At 41.1% G+C, this 15,727-nt stretch overlaps 1 protein-coding gene across 2 annotated transcripts in view; it reads right to left on the reverse strand.

Annotated features, from left to right (window-relative positions):
* The window catches only part of ERG (ETS transcription factor ERG), a 248,054-nt gene that overhangs the window by 114,170 nt on the left and 118,157 nt on the right, over positions 1–15,727 (reverse strand). The gene's annotated exons all lie outside the window — the stretch shown is intronic.

The following is a 15,727-nucleotide window of genomic DNA, read 5'->3' on the forward strand; positions in this document are numbered from 1 at the left end:
TTACACACCAGAGACTTGTTTGTTATCTGTAGGCTTCAGGGTGTCCTCCTCTGTACACTTACACAAGTCCTCCAAAACTCACAGATCACCAAAACCAAGTGGAATGCTATCACCCAAGTAATAGATGGAGCTCCTCCAAAGAGAGACCCTGTAGGAATAGAGTGCTTTGACTACTACTGTCTTGGGAATTAAAGCTTTTCAGCTTGAGTTACAAGCCCAATAAAATACAGGAAAAAATGTGAAATACAATAGACATGGGTGTTTAGGTGACCATAAAGAGCATTATCTTCAGAATCTGAAATCTTAAGGCACACCAGTCACGAGTGAACTATTCCCTATTCTGGACTTCTACAAATGCTAGTTACTGGCTTATGAGTCATAGGTCTGGAACAAGCATACCACAAATGGTCAGAAAAGTCAGGGCAAAGTGACAATGTCTTTTTATTTATCAGGAAATTCAACATGTGATTACATCAAACTTTAGGCTGCATTCCCACCTGGGCAGAGCGGTTTTCAGGCATTTTTATTTGAGAGTTTTGCAAGCGTATACGAGCGTTTTAGAAGTGTATTACAAGCATTTTACATATGTATTCAAGCTTCAAGTATTTTTATTTTAGCCAATAGAATGTACTAATGGGAGGAGATTAGGGGTGAGAACTGCTGTTTGGTCAGTATATGAGGGACAAAATGCTTGTAAAATGGCTCATGCTGGGTATTTTTCAGGCGTTCTGATTGAAGTCTATGGGGCCAAAAACACTCCTATCTGCCATTCACACTTCGAAATTTCGAATTGCTGGTGGAATCGCCACGATTCTGCCCGCATTTCCAATTCATGTGGCAATCAGTGCAAAATGTGCAACACGCATTTGAGTACCATTCGTTCTAAATGGTACACCAAACGCTGTGCCAATTTGCCGCGATTGTCACGTGACAGAACTGCGCTGCAATCTTGGCAAAGCATGAGGCTTCAAAATCACTTGAAGATTGTCACCCCAAAAAGCAGCAGGAGCTTCTTTTGGGCAACAAATGCGCATAGGGTAACCCATTAAAATGAATGGGCTGCCCTATGAGTGACACATGGAACTGCATGTAAATCTCCCAAGCGTGGGTAACAGGATGCTCTACAACAGGACTTGACAAATTTGCTTTGAATATAGGAGCCAGCTAAAAAAGTTAGGAGCCAGTTTTTTTTAACTAACAAATCTTAGGGGTGGAACATGTAACATGACCCCGAAGGTGAACTTATCCTTTAACCCTTTCATTGCCAGATCTGTTTTTGCGTGTTTTTTTTGCACATGTATAAAAAATCATGTCCTGAAGATTACATAAAACCCCCAAACATTATATATTTTCTGAAAGCAGACACCCTACAGAATAAAATAGCGGTAGTTTCTATTTTTTGTCACACAATATTCCTGCAAAGGTCAAGGAAACACAAAATTTCAGTAAAAAAACACAGGGCACAAAAATGCAATAAATTACCCAATTTTTGGGTAAAATATAAAGCAGAGGTTGCACCGAGTAAATAGATACCCAACATGATATTCAAAAGATATCCAACATGTCAAACCTTAAAGAGGAGTTCCGCCCCACTACTAAAAAATTAAGTCAGCAGCTACAAATACTGTAGCTGCTGACTTTTAATATTAGGATGCTTACCTGTCCAGGGTTCCTGCGATGTCGGCACCCCAGCCGATTTTTGGCTGGGGTGCCGCCGCCATTCATGGAGAGGGAAAACACCCTCCTGCACATGCGCGAAGTGCGCTACACTTACTGGCCCAGTGGTAACTGGCCCGGGGGTGGAGGAAGGAGGAGGGGGGCCAAACTTCCGAGGGACAGCGCCACGGCACAACCCCCCGGAAGTGGGGAAGAGTACCTGTCAAAAACAGAGACCCATTCCCCCCCTGAAAGACGCCAAATGTGGCACCGGAGGAAGTAGATAAGCGGAGGTTTCACTTTTGGGTGGAACTCCGCTTTAAACATGTCAGTACCCTATATTTTCCATAGGCGACGCATCAAAAGCCCCCATATAGGTCACCAGTTTATCGTTACGAAGGAGGTCTGGTGCTAGAATTATTTCTCTCATTCCAGTGTGCACGGCAATATGTAACATGTGTAACGCTATCAGCGTTTTCAGGCGTAGGCGCCCCGCTGCATGCGTTTACGTTTGTATGTGCGTAAATGTGGGGGTGGGGGCCTCAATTATTTTTTTTTTTATGTGCTTGGGTGTAACTTTTATTTTTTACAATTACATTTTTTTTTTTGTATTAACTTTTTTTCCCCATCACATAGGGGATAAAAAAACTCCTATGTGATGACTTTTTTTGGTGACAGGTTCTCTTTAATGAGGCATCCAGTGACCCTGCATGTGTCCCCTGTGCACCAGTGAATGCAATCCAACGCACATCGCACTGCATTACATTCTTTCCCGGCCTTCATGACCAGGGAAACTTTCACCAGGAATCATGTAATGAGTTACTTCCGGGTCAACAATTAGGCAGGCCATACATGGGTCGAAATTCGAAAGAATTTTCTTTCAAAAATCTGAGAATTGTCGTCTGTATTTCGCACCATTAGTGGGCTGCAGCAACAGCCAATTTTTGTGCGGCCATCGAATTTGAGTAATCGGACATGTTGGAAATTTTTTGAAAAACAAACGATTTTCTAATCAATGATGGGAGAATCGTGTGAGAAATGTAATGTAAAAAGAAATGCGTATATGCAAGAAAAGAAAATTCCTGGAAAGAAAAGAAGATTCCCCGCCACGAAAATTCTTTTCTGTAGCAACAGGAGGTGAAATTGAAGGCTTGGTTGGCCGAATTTCGAAATCAATGGTGGCGCCATCGGATCACAAAACGCAACAATTTTTTGATTTTCAAAAGAAAATTCTTTCAAAATTCGACTATGTATGGCCAGCCTTAGAAGGGCATTAGAGCGGATGTGTGTCCGGTGGCACCCTCTATGCCGGGCCCACAGATTGGGAAGTGGAGCCTGCGATACATAGCAGGACGGCGCGTGTGCGGGGTGTGGGGAGTGTTCGAGCGGCAGCCCAGGCGACAGGTCGGAACTTCTGATCGCGCCTGGGGTTTGTCGAGCCCTGCTTTACTAACACGCCAAAACGGGCACTGAAAAAAGCCTGACTCTCCAGTTCTGGAGCTACTTTGAAGCACATAGGGCAGCGCAATCAAATGGATGGGCTGCCCTAGGCGCGGCGCGCATTCCCGCTACGCTCAGGTGTGAACGAGTAAAGATGAGCCCCCCCTTTGTATCCTATCCAGCTTCATTTGAGTCTGACATGCCTGCTTCTCCCTGAGTTGCAGACATTGTTCTGATGCTTCTCGCACAACGTCATGGCTGCGGTCGGGGATCGGCATGTCAGTTACAGCACTCGCGGTAATTGTCTTTAGTCACACAAATAAAACATAACAAAGCTGCGTAATGACCACAAACCTCAAAATGTCACATGGACACATGGAGTAGCACTTAGCAAAGGCACCATCTGCTCAACAGAAAGAAAGGCAGTTTGCATCATGCAATATTTTCTTCCTTGGGGTTGGGAGTGACAAACAACAAATTACATGAAAGTAATAGAAATAAAAGATGAATATTATATTGCTGAACAGTTCATTGAGGTTGTGTGTGAAAAACCTAAGGCTTCCCTTTCCCAGTTCTGCACAGTTCTACATACTCCTCTCCTGTACTGAAAATACTTACTCTGATTTTAATGCAGACTGTGAGATTCTCACAGTGTGCATTAGAAGCTGCAGCAATTGAGCCTTGCCTAAGTCAGTCAGCATACAAAGAGGGCTTTTTTCTCAGAGAATAGGTGCAAGCACCCCCTTCTTCTTCTCTACCCCCTACCCACCTCTGAGCACTTTCCCATGGTCCCCCCACCCACCTACCTGTACCACCCTGTTTAAAGAATACCAAACCAAGTATCATTTTGTGCTACTAAGTAATTTGTATGGAATTTGATAGACCCCACCCCAGCAACAATAGACCCCACCCCAGCAACAATAGACCCCACCCCAGCAACAATAGACCCCATCCCAGCAACAATAGACCCCATTCCAGCAACAATAGAGCCCCTAGCAACAGTAGATTCCCCACACAACAATAGACCCCCCCCCAGAAACAATGTATGCCTTGCAACAAAATATCACCCCAGCAACCATTGACCCCATCCCAGCAACAACTGACCCCATTCCAGCAACAATTGACCCCATCACAGCAACAATAGACCCCCTACCAACAGTAGATTCCCCACACAAGACCCACCAGCAATATATCCAATGTATAATACAGTATCTCACAAAAGTGAGTACACCCCACACATTTTTGTAAATATTTTATTCTATCTTTTCATGTGACAACACTGAAGAAATGACACTTTGCTACAATGTAAAGTAGTGAGTGTACAGCTTGTATAACAGTGTAAATTTGTTGTCCCCTCAAAATAACTCAACACACAGCCATTAATGTCTAAACCGCTGGCAACAAAAGTGAGTACACCCCTAAGTGAAAATGTCCAAATTGGGCCCAAAGTGTCAATATTTTGTGTGGCCACCATTATTTTCCAGCACTGCCTTAATCCTCTTGGGTATGGAGCTCACCAGAGCTTCACAGGTTGCCACTGGAGTCCTCTTCCACTCCTCCATGACGACATCACAGAGCTGGTGGATGTTAGAGACCTTGTGCTCCTCCACCTTCTGTTTGAGGATGCCCCACAGATGCTCAATAGGGTTTAGGTCTGGAGACATACTTGGCCAGTCCATCATCTTTACCCTCAGCTTCTTTAGCAAAGCAGTGGTCGTCTTGGAGGTGTGTTTGGGGTCGTTAGCATGTTGGAATATTGCCCTGTGGCCCAGTCTCTGAAGGAAGAGGATCATGCTCTGCTTCAGTATGTCACAGTACATGTTGGCATTCATGGTTCCCTCAATGAACTGTAGCTCCCCAGTGCCGGCAGCATTCATGCAGCCCCAGACCATGACACTCCCACCACCATGCTTGACTGTAGGCAAGACACACTTGTCTTTGTACTCTTCACCTGGTTGCCGCCACACACGCTTGACACCATCTGAACCAAATAAGTTTATCTTGGTCTCATCAGACCACAGGACATGGTTCCAGTAATCCACGTCCTTAGTCTGCTTGTCTTCAGCAAACTGTTTGCGGGCTTTCTTGTGCATCATCTTTAGAAGAGGCTTCCTTCTGGGACGACAGCCATGCAGACTAATTTGATGCAGTGTGTGCCGTATGGTCTGAGCACTGACAGGCTGACCTCTGCAGCAATGCTGGCAGCACTCATACGTCTATTTCCCATAGACAACCTCTGGATATGACACTGGACACGTGCCCTCACCTTCTTTGGTGGACCATGGTGAGGCCTGTTCTGAGTGGAACCTTTCCTGTTAAACTACTGTATGGTCTTGGCCACTGTGCTGCAGCTCAGTTTTTAGGCTCTTGGCAATCTTCTTATAGCCTAGGCCATCTTTATGAAGAGCAACAATTCTTTTTTTCAGATCCTCAGAGAGTTTTTTGCCATGAGGTGCCATGTTGAACTTCCAGTGACCAGTATGAGAGAGTGAGAGCGATAACACCAAATTTAACACAACTGCTCCCCATTCACACCTGAGACCTTGTAACACTAACGAGTCACATGACACCGAGGAGGGAAAATGGCTAATTGGGCCCAATTTGGACATTTTCACTTAGGGGTGTACTCACTTTTGTTGCCAGCGGTTTAGACATTAATGGCTGTGTGTTGAGTTATTTTGAGGGGACAGCAAATTTACACTGTTATACAAGATGTACACTCACTACTTTACATTGTAGCAAAGTATCATTTCTTCAGTGTTGTCACATGAAAAGATAGAATAAAATATTTACAAAAAATGTGAGGGGTGTATTTACTTTTGTGAGATACTGTATTTACACAAAAACACATTGCATGCAATACAGCCCCCTAGCAACAGTAGATTCCCCACACAACAATAGACCCCCCCCCCAGAAACAATGTATCCCCTGCAACAAACTATCACTCCAGCAACAATAGACCCACCAGCAACAGTAGATTCTCCACACAACAATAGATCACCCCCCAGAAACAATGAATTCCCCACAAATAAAATCCCACCCCAGCAATAATAGACCCTCAGCACCAACAGCAGATCTGCCAGCAGCCAGCATCAATTGACCCTCCAGCATCCATTAGCAATAGACCTCTCCCTCCTCAACAGTAGATCCCTCCCGACAACAATTGACCTCCTCCCCAGCAACATAAGACCCTCTGCCAGCAACAATAGACCCCCAAAACAAAAATAGATCCCCACCAGCGACAATAGATCCCCCCAGCAAGCAGCATTCATAGACCGTCCAGCACACCTCAGCACTCCTTGCCATGAAATACATTCAGTGTTGGAGGTGCCAGAACTGCCTTCCAGCTGAGACAAAAAGCCCTGCATACAAATATAGTCTGCCTAGGAACCCCCCTCTTCCAGACTGACATCCGCCCAGCAAAGTATTTTCATATTTGCATAACTCCTCCCACTGCACTGCCTGCATCAGGGCTGAAGGTTCTTGAAAGCAGTACTGAGGCTGGGTGCTGTGATGTGTGCAGGAAGCTATGTACAGCCCCTCCCACCAGCCATGATCTTCCTGCATTGCATTGAGAAGCACAGAGATCCAGTGTTGGCATCACCGGGTCTAAAATAAGGAATTTAATGAAAATGAAAAAGTTACATTTAGGCTTCATGTATGCAGGACGAAATTACAACCTCTCCTGAACGATTTAACTTGACTGATAGTAACCCACGTTTAAAAAAATCTGTTTTGACGCGTTTACATGCCGCGTTTATCGGCGTTTAGCCGCGTTTGCATTTAGAAGCGTTTTAAAAATATATACATATATATTTTTTTCAAAAACGCCTGTAAACGAAAAGTGGATAAACGCGAGTTACCACGTATAGCCACATTTAGAATCGTTTGGCGCTTGAAATGCCTCTAAACTCAGCGTCTGAAGCCATTTTTTTGCGTTCCAAAAAAGCCTCTAAACTCAACTGCCTAGAAATGACTATAAAGGACCCTGTGTACATGTACTGATAAGATAACATAGAGGAGAGTTCAGGGGCAGCTGAAAAAAGACGCCCAACTGCTCCTAAACGTCCGTTTACAAGCAGCAGTGTACATGAGGCCTCAAACACGTCATCAGCGTGTTGATTAGGGGGAACCATCAAAGGCACAATATAAACAGATTCAATTATAATTATAAAGGAAAACTTTTTTTTTTTAGTTTTGGATAGAGTGGAGAGGGATTAGAACCCCTGTCAGGTTTTTATTGTCATCTGTCTCCCATTAGGGAGATTCACCCTCTCTATTTGTCCTATTTACCGTTATTTTATTTGCTGAAAGCGAAAGTAAAGAAAATCACAAATTTTGGGTTCCCCCAGTAATGTAATTGATGGGGGCCCCAAGGGACTCCCTTAATTTGCAGGGACTTCCTCTCACTTCCTGTTTTGGCTATGGGACAGGAAGTGAAGGTACATTTCCTCAAGGGAGCAAAAAAAAAAAAACTGAAAGGGGTTACTCTATCCAAAATAAAGAAAAACAAGTTCTCCCTATAACCCCTTATATATATCTATATCTATAGATATCTATCTGTATACACTTTAAATATACTTTTATATAATTAGTAATATAGTCATATATATATATATATATATATATATCATGTGTGTACGTATGTATGTGTTTATATACATACATATATTTATATATATATATATATAGATATATATATCTATATATATATATATATCTTTTTTTTAACGTAATTAGTCAGGTATCTATGTTGATTTGCTTGATTTCTTACATTTTAATTATTTTATATATATATATATATATATATATATATACATACACACATATGTTGTCTGCTTTTATTTCTATGTGTGACCCCACTGGGAAGATTTCCCCTCACTCCCTACACCTGTGACACCACAACAAGAAATGGAAGAAAATTTTTATGCCCCGTACACACGGTCGGATTTTCCAACTGGGAAAGTGCGATCGGATTGTGTTGTCGGAAATTCCGATCGTGTGTGGGCTCCATCGGACTTTTTCCATCGGAATTTCCGACACACAAAGTTTGAGAGCAGGCTATAAAATTTTCCGACAACAAAATCCGATCGGTTAAATTCCGATCGTGTGTACACAAATCCGACGAACAAAGTGCCACGCATGCTCAGAATAAATTAAGAGACGAAAGCTATTGGCCACTGCCCCGTTTATAGTCCCGATGTACGTGTTTTACGTCACCGCGTTCAGAACGATCGGATTTTCCGACAACTTTGTGTGACCGTGTGTATGCAAGACAAGTTTGAGCCAACATCCGTCAGAAAAAATCCTAGGATTTTGTTGTCGGAATGTCCGATCAATGTCCGATTGTGTGTACGGGGCATAAGTCAGGACAGCAATACAAACTTTGATAGATGTTCTAACCCTTCATCACCCTACCAAAAAAATATTTGTGTTCCCGATGGACTTCCCATCACTTTCAGTCTTAGCAGGATGTAAAGCCATACAGAGTTAGATTTTCATTCCAACATTGGTAGAAAAATTCAACGAATTCCTTTGGAGAGTCTTTAAAATTTATTCCAGACCTACAACTTGAATAAAAGCCCGGACAGTCCCAGATATTAAACAGGTTTCATTACAATATGTATGATTTTTTTTTTGAACAAAACTACTTTTACTGTTACAATTTTCTTTGTTTGAAAAAAAGATTTTCATCCTTCTCCTTTGAATTTTCTCATCAGTACGGTCACAAATGAACGTTGATTTGGCTTCAATAACCATTAGAAAATAAAAGAATATTACATAGTTACATAGTAAGTCAGGGTGAAAAAAGACACCAGTGTATCTAGTTCAACCAATTAAAAAAAATAAAAATGCTGCGATAATAAAAATGTATGAACAAAATTCTACCCTTGTGTGGCCAACTTAAAATAGTATTAAAGGGGTTGTAAAGGTTTGTTTTTTTTTTTTAAACAACAAACATATTATACTTACCTCCTCTGTGCAAGGGTTTTGCACAAAGTGGCCCCGATCCTCCTCTTCTGGGGTCTCCCAGAGGCACTCCCGGCTCCTCCCCGCATTGAGTGTCCCCTTGGAGACCTGCTTTCCAAAGGGGACACCCATGCGGGCACGCTCCCGAGTCCTGCTGCTGCGTCCATTGACACAGACAACATGAATCGGCCCCGCCCCCGGCTCCAATGTCACTGGATTTGATTGACAGCAGCGGGAACCAAAGGTTCCCGCTGCTATCAGTCTGTTCCAATGAGGACCTGAGACAGCGGCTGGAGCTGCTGGGCTCGTTCTCATCACTGGAAAGATCGGGTTCAGGTAAGTAAAAGGGGGGCTCTGGGGGGGGCTGCTGCACTACAAAAGGTTTTTCACCTTAATGCATAGGATGCATTAAGGTGAAAAAACGAGGATTTACAACACCTTTAACCACCTGACGTCCCCGCTATGGCGAATGACGGCCACAGCGCGGACCTGCATTCCTGGGAGGCCGTCGTATGACGGCCTCCCCTGTGCACGCTCCCTGCGCGCGCCCTGCAGTGATCACCGAGTCACTGAGACTCGGCTGATCACTGATCCAAATAAGGGGCCGGTCCCGGCCCCTTACTATGCGATCAGCTGTCAGCCAATGACAGCTGATCACATGATGTAAACAAAAGATCAGTAATCGTTTTTTTTTTTTACTCACGCTGACAGCGTGAGTAGAAAAAAAAGCCGATCACCGGCTCGGATGGAAGAGGCACATCTGCCTCATCAGTGCCGCCTACTAGTGCCAATTAAAAGAGCCCACAGTGCCACCTAACAGTGCCCACAGTGCCACCTATCAATGCCAACAAGTGCCACCTATCAATGCCCACAAGTGCCACCTATCAATGCCCACCTGTAGTGCCAATCAGTGCCACCTGGCAGTGCTGCCCATCACTGCCACCCATCAGTGCCCATCACTGCCACCCATCAGTGCCCATCACTGCCGCCTCATCAGCGTACATCAATGAAGGAGAAAAATGACCAGTTTTAAATTTTTTATAACAAAATATAAAAAAATAAAAAAAAAATTTTTTTTTTAAATTCTGTTTTTTACATTTTTTTAACAAAAAGTAAAAACTGCAGAGGTGATCAAATACCACCAAAAGAAAGCTCTATTTGTGGTGAAAAAATGATAAAAATTTCATTTGGGTACAGTGTTGTATGACCGCGCAATTGTTCAAAGTGCATCAGCACTGAAAGCTGAAAATTGGTCTGGATAGGAGGGGGGTTTAAGTGCCCTGTAAGCAAGTGGTTAAACACTCAGCATTTTTCAGTTTAACACATTGAGTGCAATAAAATAAACATTCCCTAGTAAACGATTTGTTACATTTCTCTCCCTAGCATATGCAGTTTACAACATTCAATGCTGCTGGCTCCTGCTCTCAGTGCTGCTTCCCTGAACTTCCAGTCTTCACGTGAAAGAGCTAACAGTGGACAGTGCAGTCTCCAGTCAGTCTACTAGTTTGTAGATGGGAGATGGGAAGAGTAGGGAGGAGTGTATTGATGCACACAGTATAGAGAGACACAAGTCTAGTCCCTGCATGCAAGGGTGGCTCCATAGGATGCTGCAAGAGAAAGAATCCACCCTGAAACAGCAAATGCAGGGCAGTAGTCATGGCACCAACTTGAACTGTAACATAGGCAAGCATTAAAAGATAAAGAAGCTGCATACTCTATAAGTGATTAAGCTGCTGAAAGTGCTTTCAAAAGGTGGGCTTAATATCGCTTTAAGTGTAAATCTCCCAAAAGAGACAGGCCACAATACAAACCTGACAGAGGTTCAAACCCTTTAGCTTGCTAAGTTGCTGTAAGACCTTTTTCCATCATTAGTAACTAAAATGATTACTGATGTATAATATACACAGTTCCTGCTGACTGTAACTCCTTCCTACATTCCCCTCTGTAAATATAGGCACATTTAGTTAGCTCAGGGCTAAGCCTGGGTCAGGGTTGAGTGAGTCAGGGCTGGGTGACTCATCCTAACCGCTCCTCTGGTGCCTCCCCCTGGTCTAGAGTGTTGAAGAAACTTCTAGAGCTAGTGGATGGAGGTTAGGAGGAGCTGCCTGGAATATTTGTGAGGGCCTCAGACAATCCCCAGTAAAGGGCTGGCAGGGGGCAAGGCTTACCTCATAAATAGGCATGAGCCATGGCAGCAGGAGCAGTCGGGTGGAAGATGGAGATATAGTGCTGAGGAGGCTGTCGGTGGCCCTCTGGGGTACCCCATAGTCTGAGGGAACGACTTCGGGCCAGGGCTTGGGTGCTAGAAGGATCATGCCACAACACACGGAGGAAGCCCTTTCTGGGGGCACTGGAGCAAGAAAGAGGACAGTGTGAGTAGAGCGGGGACTTACAATGGGGGGAGACTACCCCATGTAGCCAGTTCTCCCTAAAGACAGCGGTGTGCCAAGTCTTCATTCCTTCCCTGGGAGATCTCCTGCAGAGTCAGCTGGGTGGGCTGGTGAGAATCAGTCTGAAGGACTGTGGACGAAAGTTAGCCTGGAGGGCTGGTGAAAGGGGCAGATGCAGCCAGGTGGGTTGGCAGTGCCTGACGAGGTGGTGCTGGGACCAGTAGCCACAGGAGGGAATGTACAAGCTGATCACTGTATTCTGCTTTACAACAATGGGCTTCAAGTTCCTGCCTGCAAAGGGCCATTGCTAAATTGAATTGTGTCTGTCAGATCTACTAGCAGTGATCCAGGTGGAGACTGTAAGGAAGCAGAAGGATTGTCGAGGATACTGTATATAGGAGGATGTCCCTGAAGTTGTTGCCAAGGTTTTGTTGCTGAAGTCAAGTGGGCATCCCATAACCTCCCATCCCCGTCCAAGTTATTGACCCCTAATAAATAACAAAAACAACTGACTCTTGAGTGTCTGTAAAAATTTGGTGTTCCTGGCTGTTCAGAGTGGGGGATCCCAGTTCATCTGTGGCCTCGTTAGGAGGTGCGCTACACAGAGTTACATTGTTACATGTAACTATGCATATACAGTACCAATCCTGTGAGATCCCTCAAGAAGCTGGCAATGACTGAAGTAGACACCACTGACACCAGTCATCTCTACTAGCTTAATGAACATTACTAATTATTAAAGTTCATCCGTGCCCAGACTTTGGATACAAAGAATTTGCATATTCTTAATAACACTAAAACAAGCCACCCTGACCTCTCTAGCTGTGTGCACTGTGAGGTATAGATCACAACATACATAGGTTTCAGTTCATTTCTAACACCTGCTGTGTGTTTACATTGGAGGTCTGGCAGGTTGCCAAGAGAAGCCATAGAAGGTAATAAAAAAGGAGCTAAGATTCAGTGCTTGTTTTGTGAATTTCAAGATGAATTTCTCCACAATGCCTTTAGCTACAGAGGTGAATGAGAACTTGTTTATAAAGTTCTTTTACTGCTGTAAATGCTTTAGTGTGCATAGTCTGGGCACAATTTCACTTTAATACTTTTTTAAGCTCCAACAAGATTACTGAAATTTTGAGTTTTCAAATTATATAACTGCAATTTAGAGTTACATTTTGGATATTTCATTGTTTGGTGGACCCTGGAGAGTTAAACCGCCTGGTAGTTTCATCTTTCAGGAACTCTGTTGGTAAGATCTCTGCCCTTAGTTCCCAGGACAATGAAACAAGAGGCGATGGAACATGCAAAAGGTGGAGGGAACATCCAAAATCCCCAGGTGGGCAGGAAGAGAGTTGGGAGTTAGAGCAGGGAGGTCGGACTCCTGGAGTTTCCAAGGCTTTTGGGTGGACTGACCCTTTAATGGTTTGATTTAGTGAAGGGGTAAAGAATGCTAACTTAGCAAATAAATGATTTTTTTAGCAAAAGAAAATGATACTCCCCTCAGTCATCCAAAAGTACAAAACCAAATCCTGTGTTTTATTTTTAATTGCTCTACATTTTTCAGTCTGAACACACCTATGCTTAACTAAGTGAACGTTCACTTTAATAAGTAAATAATAATTTGTCTCTTTCATGAACCAACTCCACTATCTCACTGAGCACCATCCAGTCTTAATACAGCCAATCAAGTCTTGGATTTACACTTTTACTAATTGTCTTTTTACTTTTAGAGCTCGTGTATTTAACCAGTGCATTAACAAGTTTTAGCAGTTTAATTAAATATGAACCAAATAATTTATTGGAGCTTTTTTTTTTTTTTTGCTTATTCCTAGAAAATAGAAATTATTGAGTTTCTCTCAGTTATATAGGTAGGCCATTCTCCAATTACAGCCCCCATATTTTTTTGTCAAAGTGAAATGAGCACAGCAGAATTTAGCTTAGTGAACTGAGGCTATATAACTGGCTAGGCAATAATTATATGTACCAATAACTTTCATTATACAGAGGTTTTAGGCAAGTTAAATCAAGCATTGGAAAGAACAATTATGATGTTCACACTATGGTAACCCAAAAGTATCCAATCAACTGTTCTTATTACAGTAACATTCAATATTACTGCTTCATTAAATAAGCAGTGACTACCTTGAACTGCGAAAAAGTACTATGTCTTTTAGCTACTCCAGTTTACTTGTGTTTTCTTTTGACACCTAGTCTGGTCAATGGGAAGATAGTGGTCTTTTAAAATTGTATCTTAGATACAATGTTTTTTTAATGTGCAAATTGATTAAAATGTAAGAAATCAAGCAAATCAACGTAGATACCTAACTGACTAATTAAGTAAAAAATAAATAAAAAATTATATATATATATATATATATATATATATATATATATATATATATATACACATATGTATATATTTAGATTTTTTATTTAGATTTTTGTATATATATATATATACATATACATACACTGTAAATATATTTTTATACATAATTGTAGAAGAACAAGGAACAACTTGTACTAATTTAATCTATTGTTTTCAATACTTTAGAGCCATCTATGGGAGTAATTTATCCAAATACAGTGAAACTTACAACAAAGGCACTTCAAAGGGCCATTAATGGTTGGGCGGGGGAGTATATAAAAGAACTTGATCTTGAACACAGGTTTGCAAATTCACAAGAGTGATTCAATAAAATAAAATTACCACATGTATTTTTTTAATTTGAAGTCTCTGTACTATATTTGTAAGTAATTTTTAAATATTATTATTATGTTTATTAATATAGCGCATTAAAATTTCAGAACACTTTAGTACCTTGGTGCTATTATTTTTACGACTTCTGTTGTCACTGCAATTATATCAAAACATTTATGACTATAATTAAAAAGACTTTCATATGAAAACAGCACTAGTTACTGAAAAAAACCCCACAAATTTGACATGTAAGGAAATAAATGCTTAGCTGTCCTTAAAACAGTGGTAAACTGAATCTGCAGTATACCATTCATTTTCGTGATTTCCCAAAAATTTGCACCACTGTGGACTGCGGTTGTTAGCACTTTACACAGGCTAGTAAAAAAGCGCAAGTCACTTGTGCCTCCTGAGTTTTTGTGCTTAATGCTAGAGCATATTTATTCTTACATCAAACCACAAAATACAGCATTTTAATGGCTCCATAGGTTAGCGATGTAAAAGTGATTTTTTAAAAATGTATTTGGCATTTTTTAGTAATTTAGTACAAGCCAGGGTATTCTGTTACCGGTATTTACACATACTGAGAACTTTGCCAAGTTTTTGGATACATTTCTAGAGTATACCAACTCACTAATTCTCACACCAAACTGCAAAAAAACTTATTTCAGTAAATGTTTAACTCTTTTTTATATACTTGCCATTTAAAGGACAGTTTGTAGCATCATAAAATGTATAAAATTATTCATTTTTTTTTTAAACAAATAAATATTTCACCCTGCAAGCACATTTTTCTTGGTGGATACATTATTTTCCTTACATTTTATTTTCATTATTTTGATATTTTCCACAACCTCCTTTTAGCACAGAACAATTATTGCCTTATCAAGACAGACCAGACATTGGGGATGATATAAATATTTTGTCATGTGGCTGCCTCCATTGTTTCCATGCTGCACATCAAAAACAGATTAAAAACAGCTCACTATACACACTGCTGTGCACACTTTTCCTATTTCTCAAATCATTGCACATATATATATATATATATATATATATATATATATATACGTAATTAAGAAAATGTAATGCAAACAATTCTTCAGCATTTTAAAAATCTGGCTGACTCAGGTTTATTTTTGTTTCATAAAAAAAAACAGTGTATAAAAATCCATTTTAAACTGTATATTTAAATAAATCAAGCTATGATCAAGTTTAAAATACTTTTTTTTCCAGGATTTCATAAAAAGACCTCAGAAAAATGTTAACTTTATCTTAACAATAAAAGAAAAAACTGTACATATTCTAAAAAATTACCACATATAGAAAATAATTAATTATTAGAGTTTGCTGCATGACCTTTTCAACATTCAATGCATTCAAGAGATACTAAAAAAAAAACAGAATTTACCCTAAACTTTTTTAGATAGTTGAAATGAAAGACCTGGCTTGGCTAACAAAAAGTTACTGTTTTATGAGACACCAAAAAAAGAAGTAAAAACGTATCATAAAGTAAAAAGCATAGCAACTTTTTCACTTCAGCTCTACTTGTTTAACATAAAAAAAAAAAATCAGA

The sequence above is a fragment of the Aquarana catesbeiana genome, linkage group LG02, assembly GCF_042186555.1.
Source record: "Aquarana catesbeiana isolate 2022-GZ linkage group LG02, ASM4218655v1, whole genome shotgun sequence".
Taxonomy (NCBI): Eukaryota; Metazoa; Chordata; class Amphibia; order Anura; family Ranidae; genus Aquarana; species Aquarana catesbeiana.